The sequence below is a fragment of the Alosa pseudoharengus genome, unplaced genomic scaffold (genome assembly GCF_046254945.1).
Source record: "Alosa pseudoharengus isolate Yale_2024_CS ecotype anadromous, Long Island Sound unplaced genomic scaffold, YU_APseudo_1.1 YU_APseudo_1.1_scf_16, whole genome shotgun sequence".
In the NCBI taxonomy this organism is placed as follows: Eukaryota; Metazoa; Chordata; class Actinopteri; order Clupeiformes; family Clupeidae; genus Alosa; species Alosa pseudoharengus.
In genome coordinates, this window is record NW_027468630.1 from 17,836,514 (window position 1) to 17,849,106 (window position 12,593).

The following is a 12,593-nucleotide window of genomic DNA, read 5'->3' on the forward strand; positions in this document are numbered from 1 at the left end:
ATTTTTATAATTTATATGCCAGCTGTTTCAGTGCTTTCGAGTCCATTTTGCTCCCTGCCTGCATTTAATGAAATCTTGTTACTGGAGAATTGACTGGGGTGAATTGAGATTTTAATCCCATTGACGTCCTACCATGGAAATGCATACTGGTGGGAAGTTTTAATGGAAGGCTTGTAATCAGAGGATACTTGTATTCAGCTCCCTACAATAATGAATCTCATCAAATGTTAAAGCCAGGGCTGTGTGCAAGGGGCTCAAATTTCAAGGTTTTTGACCATCCCCATTTGAGGGATTCCTCAGGGAGAGTGTGATTACTCAAGTTTAGCAGTTTATTGCCTCATCTTTCAATAGCCACTGAAGCACAAAATTCTCATCTAGGTTGCTCTCTCTCTCTCTCTTTTTTTCTCTCCTCCCTTGAAGAACAGGCCAATATAGACTGCAGAACAGCTGGCATGGAGCGAGGGAGAGAGAGAGAGAGAGAGAGAGAGGGATAGAGAGAAGCAGTGTGCGCATTGGTTTATTATCATCATTACTCTGCGCTCCATTATTATTGTAATCACATCTTATCCTTTCCATTATTTAGCACATGTGTGTTGTTGGGCGCTAGCTGAAGTAGCTGTACTGTGACAGTAGTATCACTTGAGCATATGTATGAGAAGAATGCTGTGTTGAGTAATGGTGTCATGAATAGTCATGCTAGAAGTAGCACTGGCTGTAAAACTGTGAGGTAGCGTTGTCATTGTAGGGTTGGTGAGTTGTCTCTGCAGCCTATACTGCATATTGTTTGCTGTTGTTGTTGTTGTTGTTGTCGTTTTCGTTCTCCTAGACAGCACAGCATCGTCGTCACAACAGTGGCCATTGCAAAATGCATTTTTGTGAAGTCAACAGGTCCTTCCAGTAAACCAGTCCTATCTGTTCTTTAATTCAAAGCGCCCATCCAATCTAGCATGGGCTCCACGGAGGGAGAAGGGTGTTGAGCAGGGCTGCTAAAAACTCCTGGCTTGTAATACAGAAGCACCTGAGAGTGCAGCTGCCAGTTCTTATCTCTCTCCCCGACCCCTCTTAACCAGAGTGACCCCGGGTTAGAGGTAATGAGAAAACCGTGAGGAGATTAGGCGGCAGCCTCGGAGTCGGCACGGCGCAATAACACGCCGAGCTTTATTACACTTCTGAGATGCTGTGACTGTGCACTTCCCCTGAATATCACATGAGCCAAATAAGCACACTTTACATTTTAAATGCACTCTCTCTCCTCCTTTTTTAGCCAGCTCAGAGGAATAAACCCAGTCTTAAGATAGTCTAAATGGCGTCTCACCTCAAATTCCTCGCTGCATAGTTCTAAGTAATTCCGGGAATGAGGGGATGAGACAGTAGAAAGAAAATATGCGATCCTCACTGCTGGGGCCAGTGGAGTTTTTTTTTTTATCAAATTGTAATGGGTTTTCATAATATGAGGTGGTGGTTGTGCCTAGTAGGCCAATTCCAGGCTGACTCTAAATGAGTTAAAGCCCCTCAATTGCATTTTTTTTCTCAAATGCTATAAGGGACATACTTTAAAGGCTCTTTTAAATAAGTAATTTCAAATGCTGCGGTGGAGAAGTGTTGGTGGGGTGCTGTGTCAGTTTGTTAACTGTATTCCTGCTTCTCCTCCGTCCTCGTACTGCCCAGAGGCACGGCCTAAAAGAGCCGCCCTTAGAGGACCCCTGGGACTCGCACAGATCACCATAACATAACACATTTTTATATTTGAATGACCAATCGTGACCTCTCGGATTAGAAGAAGTGAACCGTCCCTGGAGTTCTGGGTGCGACCATGTCTGGGATGAAGCCAGTGTCACCCCCTTGATCTCCCAGTAATGAGATGAAGACCCAGCGTCATGGTCACTGAGCACCGCAGTGCTTGGCTAAAGAGAAGAGACCACAAACTTAGACATGGGTGCAGAGGGTAGGGAACATGGCTGTAGCATGTCATCAGCTACCAACTATCAGTCCCTCCCCCAAAACACATACACACGTGTACAGACACAGACAAACACAAACACACACTACACTCACGAACACACGCACACACACACACACACACACACACACACACACACACAAAAAGCTTACACCAAAAAGACACCTTCCTTGTGTGCTGCTGTGCATGGGTGTTGTGCTGTGAGCAGAGCAGGCAAGGTCGCCGGGGCCGGCCGGGCCCACTCACACTCGTCCAGACATCCTGAGAGGCTCGGTGAAGATCAATCACCGCCTGCCTCGTCCCCACGGGACTCTCAGTAACATCCACTGATTGCTTTCTGTGGTGGGGGCCGTTAAGTGGAGCTCCGTGATGGGCTCCTGGACAACACTTAACGATCAATCAGCAGGACCGCCGCATCCTGGGCCATCCCACACGTTACACACAAACAATAATTCAGGTGGACACAAGTGACACTCAAGAATCACCGAGGAGAATGTGCCCATATCTGCGGGCGAGTGTGTGCTCAAGGGAGATGGGAGACGAGGAGAGGAGAGGAAGCCATTTTATATTATTTACATAGACTTCTGTGATTGTAGGCCTTCGCTGGGCACTTGTGCTGGTCATCCTTTCATCACTGAAAAGATGTTGCTTTGCCATCTTGCCTTTATTGGAGAAGTGACGTTGAAATGGCTGTTTTAAGTGCTCCCTTATGTTGAAACTGCTGCCTGAATTGGGAGTCAGGATCGCTGTTTCTTTTGTATAGTACATTTCTGACAAACTGTTTGCCATGGACGTTATAAGAGCAATCAAAATACCAATGCCAGGAGATAGTATTGGATTTGATGGATGTTTTTCATAACTTGCAGAACTTTGAGAGAAGTCTTGTAATGTACTGCCTTATATTTACAAAAGGAATCCCTATACCGTGGTTCACAAAATGGCCAGCCGTTAATCCTTGTTATTAGAATCTCAATCAGTTTAGAGAAGCACGCCTGCAAATACTTTTTGAGAAGGGACAATCTTGAGCCTTGTCTGATGTGAGATGTTCTATGTCCTGGTTTATTGGAGAGACGTGGTACCATACTAGCCCAGGGGGCTTACTTGAAGTTTACCCATTGATTAAGGATTCCATTGACTTAATGAACCTTCTGCTTTCCGTCAGACAACTAGCCAATACATGTTCTAATCTCTCAAACGGATGTCTGGGCCGGCCTCCCTTTAAATGAATTGATCTGCTCATCTCCGCTCAAATGGGAAAATGGCCGAGTATTGATATGACTCTTAGCTTGGTGATGGATCGTGAGCCGCGTTAAAACATGAGTCATTGACCAGAGAGGGAAGTGCGCACAGGAAACTCACTCTGAAGAGCCCGTCAAAGACGCTTTTTAGTCTAAATCCGATGCCCTTTGAATTTGGTTTCTCCGTCTGTAAATGTGATTGATGTGGACGTGTTAAAAAGGATGAAAAGTTGTCTGGATTTTTCCAACGAATAGTTTGCACTCTCTAATGCCTTTTTCAAGTGTGCTTGTTCCATGCAGTTGTACAGAATATACAAATACACTGCCTGGCCAAAAAAAAAGTGTCCCTGTGGGGGGCAATGCTACGATCTAGGGTTGCTGCAGTTGGTCAGGTCTAGGTTCAGCAACGTTATGTGCCCAAAGAATGAGGTCAGCTAACTACCTGAATATGCTGAATGACCAGATTATTTCATCAATGGATTTTTTCTTCCCTGATGGCACGGGCATATTCCAAGATTGACAATGCCAGGATTCATCCGGCTCAAATTGTGAAAGAGTGGTTCAGGGAGCATGAGACATCATCATTAGACACAGAGTCCAGACCTTAACACCATTGAGAATCTTTGGTATGTGCTAGAGAATATTTTGCGCAGTTGTCCGAATCTCCCATCCTAATCATCAATACAAGATCTTGGCAAAAAAATTAATGCAACGCTGTACGGAAATAAATGTTGTGACATTGCAGAAGCTTGTGGAAACGATGCCACAGCGAATGCATGCTATAATCAAAGCTAAAGGCGGTCCAACAAAATATTAGAGTGTGTGACCTTTTTTTTTTGCCAGGCAGTGTATAAACCATTTGCTCATGTAAAGAGAGCATCACAGCTTAGAGTGAGCTTGTTGGCTTCTCTCCTGTGCGTTTTACAAAAAAAGGAGATGCAATAACTGTTTATGCTTGAGCATTCGTCTATGACATCTTGGTGTCAGGTTTGTCCACTGGAACTGTTGCAAATATTCCCCTCAGGCTCGTGTTGATTTTGCTGATTATCGGCCCTTATTTGCTGATGAAAGTTGGCTGATGAAGGCCCTAGCCTGGCTAGCTGCAGTGGAGGGCAACAGCTGAGATCTATCCGTTGCATTTACTTAAGGCTTTTCACTGAGTCCCACGCAGACAACATGGCAGACAAAGGTCTTGTTTGAGATTTAGGCCAACAGCAAATATTTGTGTAAGTGAGATTGCTCTCGAGGGGGCAGAGGATGCATGTCTCTGTATCTCCTCTGTGTTAAGCTGGTAGAGGGGAACAGGCTAGGCTCATGTTTTTTTTTACCAGCGAGACTCTAGAAAAGAGTGTTTTCCCATTCTCACACCCCCCAAAAAACACACAGCCATTGTTGGACACTAACCCACATTAATCCGTGAACACCATGAATATTCACCAAGTTAGCAGCGCTGAACAGCTGCGGTGCGAAAGCATGCAAAAGACAGGAAGATGTGGCTCTGTGTGCCGCAGACACTTTCCTGAGAAGCGCCACTCGTGCCAGTGGCGTCTGCTTTTTAGTTCTGTCTTTAGCCGTTTCAAAAGGAAATAGAAACAATCTACGCTTCCCCCACTGATCTCTCTCTCTCTTTCTCTCCCTCTCTCTCTCTGTCTCTCTCTCTCTATTTGGTTGTCAAAAATGTTAATCTTTTTTTCTGGCCTGTGATAATGAGCCAGCTTTACTGGTCAAAGGCCATAATAATTTGAGCTCTTATTTTATAAACTCATTTCAGCAAACTGACGTGGCGATAGAGTGGAGAATAATAAATCACAAACACGTCCCAGAAGATTGCATTGTAAATGTCATACCAGACAGGAAATTGTAATTAAAGAAAGGAAATTGCCTCCAAAGCACTTGATTTTAAAATGAGCTAAGCATGGAATTTTGTAAGCATTTAATTATGGCCCAATTTGCAGAGAATGTTGTTTTTTTCCTCTCATTCTCCTTCTCTTGCTCACTCTCTCTTTCCCTCTCTGTCTGTCTCTCTCCCTCTCTCACTCATACCTTCTCCCTCTCTCTCTCGCTCACTGTCTCATGCACTCTCTCACTCTTTTTTTCTCTTTCTCTCTCTTTCAGAATCTTATTGTAATTCTCTCCTTCACACTGCGGTTATTCACAGAAGGCAGCTGAAAGCGAAGAGGATCAGTATAAAGCTTAATTCTCCTTGCTCTTGTTCACGAATTAGGCAATTATTTTATAATATATATATATATTTTGGAGCTATTGTCACTTCACACCACTTGCATTTAAGCCCTCGATTGTGCTTGAGTGGCGAGGTAGGTGGCTATAAGGCCCAATTTTCCATTCCGTCCACAGCCTGTTCATTTGTGACATGCTGTAGACTAGGCCCTGGGCACACAGTGGCTGCCATTCCTCCACTCCCCACAATATCAACTATTCTCTGACTGCATTGTGTGAGCAGCTCGAATACTAGAGCCATTGTACCTGGTTTTATTTATGCATTAGTGTTGGAAGAAAATATTAAAATAGAATGAATTGAATAGAGACAGAGAGAGGGAGTGAGTGTGTATTCATGTGTGTGTATGCATGTTTCTGTGTGTGCATGTGTATGCATGTGTGTGTGTGTTTGTGTGTGTGTGCATGTGCATGTGTGTGTGTGCGTGTGTGTGTGTGTGTGTGTGTGTGTGTGTAAGGGAGAGAGGGATGAAGGTCATCAATTTGAAATTAAAAATACACTGAAAGTCCTCACCAGCCATTTTACTCCCCTCATTTGAGAATGTAATTAACATTGACCTCTGCATTCCAGACTCGGCAGATATTTTAGCAATGTGCAATTAAACCAGGGCCTCTAATCATTACCTTTCCAATAACACACCCTTCGCCGCTTGTGTATTTCTCAAATAATTCAGAGGATGCATAACCCAAGTGTACAAAGCACTTGAGATAGCTGCATTAAGTTTGCTACAGAGTAGGCTGCAGCTAATGATGAGGCTCAATGGGAGACACTGTGTGAATCTGTGAAAAATATGGACAGAATTTACCTAAATATTTGTTCAAGTCCTAAAATATGTCTTCTATCTTGGAGATATTCAGTGCCCATTGTTTAAGTCGTTTTTTGCATTGAGCATTTAGTCAATAGATGATCAATGACCTCATCAGTTGCGGAACCTCATCACCAACATCCAGGCGGGCCCAGAGGTTGGTGGTGTCCTGCCCTGAACACCCAATCAGGCCGGTGCTTGTGCCTACCATCGGCTGATTGGAGGGCAAAGCCAAGAGTGCTCCTGGATCCCCTTACACCCCTTGCACCTCCACATGCCAGGGCCTCAGACATTAACACTCCTGCATCCATCACGGAGATTGGTGGCTGGGGTCGGGAACAGAGATCCAGAGGAGTTGGGGGAATGGGGTGTCAAAGTTTAGCCGGAGTGTGCGGTTGAGAAGTGGGTAAGAGGGGGCCATTGAGCTGAGGGGGGGGGGGGGTTGGTGGGTTGGGTGGAGGTGTTATGGAGTGCAGGGCTTCTCATTGGCCTCTGCAGTGATGTCACACTGCCTCTCAGCAGGCTGACGGAGTAAGAGGAACAACAGAATTTCAGCTGAGGAGATCAATTATAGATAGAAGAAAATGAATGGGGAAAGTCATTTAATAAATTATTGAGTTGATGTCTTATATCATGTACAAAAGCAAATGAAAAATTAGATTGTGTATTTGGATGAAGCCGGGTTTAAAGAGCTTCAAAATTATATTTAATTAGAAAAAGAAAAAAAATGGACAGTGATTGGATGTAGGGTGGTTCACTAGGGAGGCTAAATTAATGAGGGCTGAACTAGCGATAGTGATAGCCGGCGTCTGGACTGACACCACACACACCACACTGTCTTTCGTCCCATTTTACAACAACACACACACACATGCACACACAGATTGACTGACTGTGGTGAGAGTCTCAGGTTTTCAAGCAACCTATAATAATGGCTATTTTATCACCAAAGGATTTGGGCAACTTATGCGTATTCCAGCCTAGCAGAGGGGGAGAGGGAGTTTTCCTGATAAAAGTAAGCAAACGGAACCCCAACATCGCATTAAAGATTCTTATTCATCGTGAACTTTATTTTTACACTCTTGTTGTGTTCATACACTTCAGCTCTCAGACTTTCTCGACTGTACAGTCTACCCATCCTAGCTCAAGTGAGCAGAGGACATCACAGCGCTTTCTCCATCTGCCCCGGGAAAAGCAAACAGAGGTTGCAATTCGATGAGGAAACTTAAAAGTGGAATCTGCATTTCTCCTTCGCATGAACCGTGAAGTGACAGAGCCGCTGGATGGGGTGGGGACCAGGAAAGGAGAGAGGGAAGAGAGGAAGAGAAGAGGGACTGTGAGGAGGGTGTGTGGGTGAGGGGTGGGGTTACCCATACTAATTTATGTGTGTATCCTGATGTTGTCTCGGGGACACAACGGTGTTGTTGGGTGCCTGGAGATGCCGCATGCAAATGGAACAGGTTTCTTGGTGAGGTACAGTGCAGTCACGGGCCATGTTGGGACCCTCGGCGTGTGCAGTCACTAAACAAGGGCTTTGTGTCGGCGCACCCATGGGACGAGCTCAAAGGACTCTTATCATCCGCAATGCTGTGTTATTTAAGCAGCTGAAGAAAAGTTTGCAGCCACTATTTATAAGATGAAAGACCCTCTTTGGGGAATTGCTGGAATTATTATATTTTTTTCCCCCAATTAATTTGTGTGTTGAGGTAGTTTTCTTGTCGCCTGCTCCCAAGTGATTCGATATTTTGCGTGTTTGCTTGACAGAGTTTCCCCATCACCATGTCAAACCTAGACTCGAGGAAAAAAAAGCACACACACACAGTTATTTGCTTGGCGTTAAGCCTCCTTGGTGGATGCTGTGAACATTATCCACTTCATGTTTTGCTGAATCTAAAATATACGCCTGCCTCAGCACAGCCTCAAAGACGCGTCTCTCAGAGGACTCTCAATGGCCTCCTGACTTTCCTCATTCTCCAAACGGGGTGGGGGGGGGTGGGAGGGGGGTCGGCCCTCGCCTGTGTGACCTGTGTGTCCGGAGGAAGCGCTAGCATCCTTCGCTATCGGGAGCTGCTGAGTGCTGGAGATGGCCGATTGTCTTGAAAGAGGAGGCTCAGGGTGCCCTGGCGTGGCTGTGGGGTCAGGCTGAAGTGGACGAGGGGATGCGGGGGCCGCGGTGCTCTGTGTGCGGAGTGGTCTCTGCAGGAGTGGCCTCATCAGATGGGCCGGCTGGGTGAGGCGGCGTGCTGTGCCGGGCATCTGATCGGCTCGCGAGTGGGAAAGGGGTCCTCTGCTGGGAAATACAGAAATAATCCGGCTACCACAACCCCCCCCCCCCCCCCCCAACACATCTTTTTGTCAGAGATATACAGTCACACACACACACACACACACACACACACACACAAACGGACACACACACACGCACGCACACACTCACGAAAGCACGCACACACACACATGCACGCACGCACACACGCACACACACACACACACACACACACACACACACACTAAGATACATACACTCTTACTGACATCCTTCTCCTCTCTCTTTCACTCACATCCACCCACCCACACATATATAGTCCTTTTCTATAGTGCACATGGGCCTGCAGAGAGGGAAAAACACATGAAGAAATGCAGTGTGATTAATTAGTTATATCAATGAAAAGTAAAGATAAAAGCTGTACTGTAATTGAATGTGAAGCTTCATTTAAGTATGGATTGGTACCAGACCACTCTATTGAATTGCTTTCTCACACAGAAAATATGCTTTTTCAAATGGGACACCAGTCAAATGGGGGAAAAAATCAATTACCGCCTAATTTGCTTAAAATGCATCCCCTGTCTGAGCAATATATGTCCAGACTGGAAGTCCATAGTGAGTGCACAAACTTTCTGAGATGAGAGTGTAGGGTCTCCTGTGTGTTTGCCGGCAGAGAGTGTGTGTGTGTGTGGGGGGGGGAGTGTGTGTGTGCATGTCTTTAGGCATAGCCGCGGTAATGGAATAGGAGAGGTGCTAATGCAGGCTGCGTGACTCCACTAATGAATCGCTTTCAACATTCTGCCGTTCTAAGCATTAAATTATCATAAGACATCCGCTATTTTGCCAATTCAAATGAGCAACACTTTGCTCAGAATAAACTGTTCTGAAATTAATGAGTTGATAAAGGGCTATGATTATCCTCCCTCTCTCTCTCTCTCTCTCTCTCTCTAACCCCCTCGCTACTGTCAACACATTCAAAGGGCTCATGTCAATCCTGTAATGGGCGCGTGAATGGAGTGCTTCTTTTCTGACTTACATCAAGGAGCAGCCATCTAACGCTGCGGAGATTGAGCCCATTGTGCCACTGTTGGTCTAGCTCCGATCTTCATCATTCGTGATCGTGTCACTATGCAAAGTGGCATTCAAGTGACAGCACGATAGGAAATCAGAGACCTCCACAGAACCGTACACTCCAGGCTTCAGCGAGAGCAAGTGGAAGCCAGGCCGCCTTTGTCTCGACATCTGTCTCTGAAACGTGATGATTGAACGGAATGCAGTGTTATTAGATATTGTCCTTGACAGCGCGCCTGTCAGTCCAAGACTGTTCCCACTCCAAGATCTTGTGCAAGGGGTCAAAATTGCCATATTGTCTGTTATTGACATCAATCTGATTCTATTCATATAGCAGTGCATCGAAGTGTGCACGTGCGTGTGCGTGAATTGTGCACATGTGCAGTTGAGTGAGCGAACATGCCTTTTGTGCACGTATCCAGGGTTCACATAAGAACCAGCAACGGATATACAGACGTCTACGCTGACATAAATATCATCTGTAGCTGTCTGCGGCAGGAGTAGAGTTTACAGAAATGAGGAGGAAAAGTCTTTGCATCTTCATGTTCTCAGTCTTCTTCAGAGCGACACAGAGGCGGGAAAAAGTCCTGCTGTAACTACCTGAGAAAAGCAACCCATCAACAGCTGTTAGAGCTGACTTGAAGGTTAAATATTAGGAAGGAATCCAATTTCTCTTGTCTATTCAGCTCAGCGGTGTGTTAGATTGCGGCTGGAGTGTGCTTACCGGGTGTGGGATATGAAGTGGGCTAATCAATCCCCTCTGCCTCATTCTCAAATTCCTCTCATATCAGGTCCCTGCCCCCCAGGGCAGGCCTTCTGCTTTCCGAAAGCCAATTCCACACGAAATAAGAACTGTGACCTGCAGCTAGAGGGTGAAGTTGAGTTTTCCCTTCATGATTAATCTCTTCTTGGGTGGCTTTCAGAAGAAAAAAAAGAGTCGAGAGAGGGGGGTTGGATAAGAGAGAGAGAGGGGGAGTAAGAGAGAGAGAGAGTGAGAGAGAGAGAGGGGTGAAAAAATAAGAAAACATGCAAGTCGCTGCCTTGTGACGGGCTCGTTTTTTGCTGCTCTTTTCCTCTCAGAATGAGCCTGGTGCGATGAAGCCTGCTTATCTGCCGAGAGAGAGAGGGAACTCATTTTTTTTGACAGGGCTTCATGTTGACATTGAGAAAATGAACTAGCCGATGCTACGATTAGACCTGGCCTGCCATAATTGTCATCTAAACTGTGGCGATGACGAGAGCGAAAGCATTTTTTCCCCTGACGAGTTCTCATTTTCAAATAGGCTACACGGCCCAGGCTTATATGTAGTGGTGCATCAAGTGTTTGGCAACCAACAGACCAGTGTGAGTACCTTCCAAAGATGAAGGACACAAATCTGTAGCATTACTGGGAGAGAGAGAGAGAGACAGAGAGAAAGACTACCCGTCCCTTTGACTAAATCTGACAATACAAATATTATACATGTCAACACTGCTTATGCATGTGTTTATGCCTTTATTTCTATTTTATAGTGTGGTTTTCTTTTCAATTCCCTTTTCGATTTCTAAAACATACGATTTATTGTTTTCATTGTAGGGCTATTTGTTCTTTTTTTCTCATTTTGTAAGACAGACATGTTAGAGGTCCGGCAACAAAGGCCGAAGCTATTATATGTCTACTGCAAATGGGTCAAGCTCTAACAGAGTCAGAGCTGTGGTGATCTAACACCAAAGTGCCAGAATGGCATTTTACAGGTTATAATGACATCTTTCACCGAGATGGAACCTGTCAAGCCGTCATCCATCCGAGTGGGATTGCTCTTAATGGCTGTTCACTCGTGATAGTTCAGTCGTGCTGTTGAACCTGGTTCCATGCCCAGCCCAGAGGATAGGCTTTGAGGGACTGTAGTGATGAAGATCTTTCTGTGTGTGTGTGGATGTGTGTGTTTGTGTATGTATGTGAGTATGTATTTGTGTGCGTGTGTTTGTGTGTGTGTTTGGGTATGTGTATGTGTGTGTGTGTGTGTGTGTGTGTGTGCATGCATTTGTGTGTGTGGTTTGAAGTTTGCACAAGGTGCTCTGTTGTGTTGCAGGAGGTAGTAAGGTCTCCCCCACGCCACGTGTGTGTGGGGAGGCTGATGTGAGAACACTGTCTGCTGAAACATGACATTTTGAAGCCAAACACACTCCATTTCCCTTTGAAACTAATTGTGAGCCATATTCATTATTTAACAGATGTTCTCCTCAATATGGTCTCTGCTGACCTTACTATGACTTACAGTAATGTGTTTCACTCTTACCTCTTGGTTAGATCGCACAGGGAGTTTTATAACTATTAGTATCAAAGCAATCTCTCAAAGTAATCTCTCACAATCATAATTTTGCATTGGTTTAAATATGTAGTTACGACAGACATTGTTTGGTATATAATCTTCCTAAATTATAGAAAAGCAAAAAAAGTACAAAAATCAGGAATGATATGCAAATCCATAATCTCAAAATGGTTTAAATTAAAGATGCACTGATATCACTCAGTAAATTTATAGCAAGTATGTAACATTCTGGAACGCTAGCTCCAGTGCCAAGGCCTTATGATGTCATTTAGAAGCTGGCATATGCTGTCGATGGGGACATTTGGACCTCTCTGTGCTTTTTTCTGGAAATCAAATGTGCTCGAAGCTGTACTCACTGGGATTCTAAATGGTCTCTAAAACCATTTGCAATTTTAATGTTTTAATGATGATCCCGTATTCAACGTACAAGCATTACACATACATCTAGTAAATTTTTCAGCATTTAAAATCGTTCCATTTGAAAGAAGAAAAAGAAAGAAAAAAAACAGTCCATTTGCCCACTACCCTCCACCAAACAAATTGGTCGAGAACAACAAAGTTCAATCTGCGTTATGCAGTATGTCTTTGTTCCGCGTCTCTGCCAAGCACTTACGAGACTCCTCTTTTGCATGGCGGAGGAGGTACGTTGGCCCAGAGGGGGTCACAGCGAGAGTGGGCTGGAAGCAGATGGGGGAATGGGCCTCC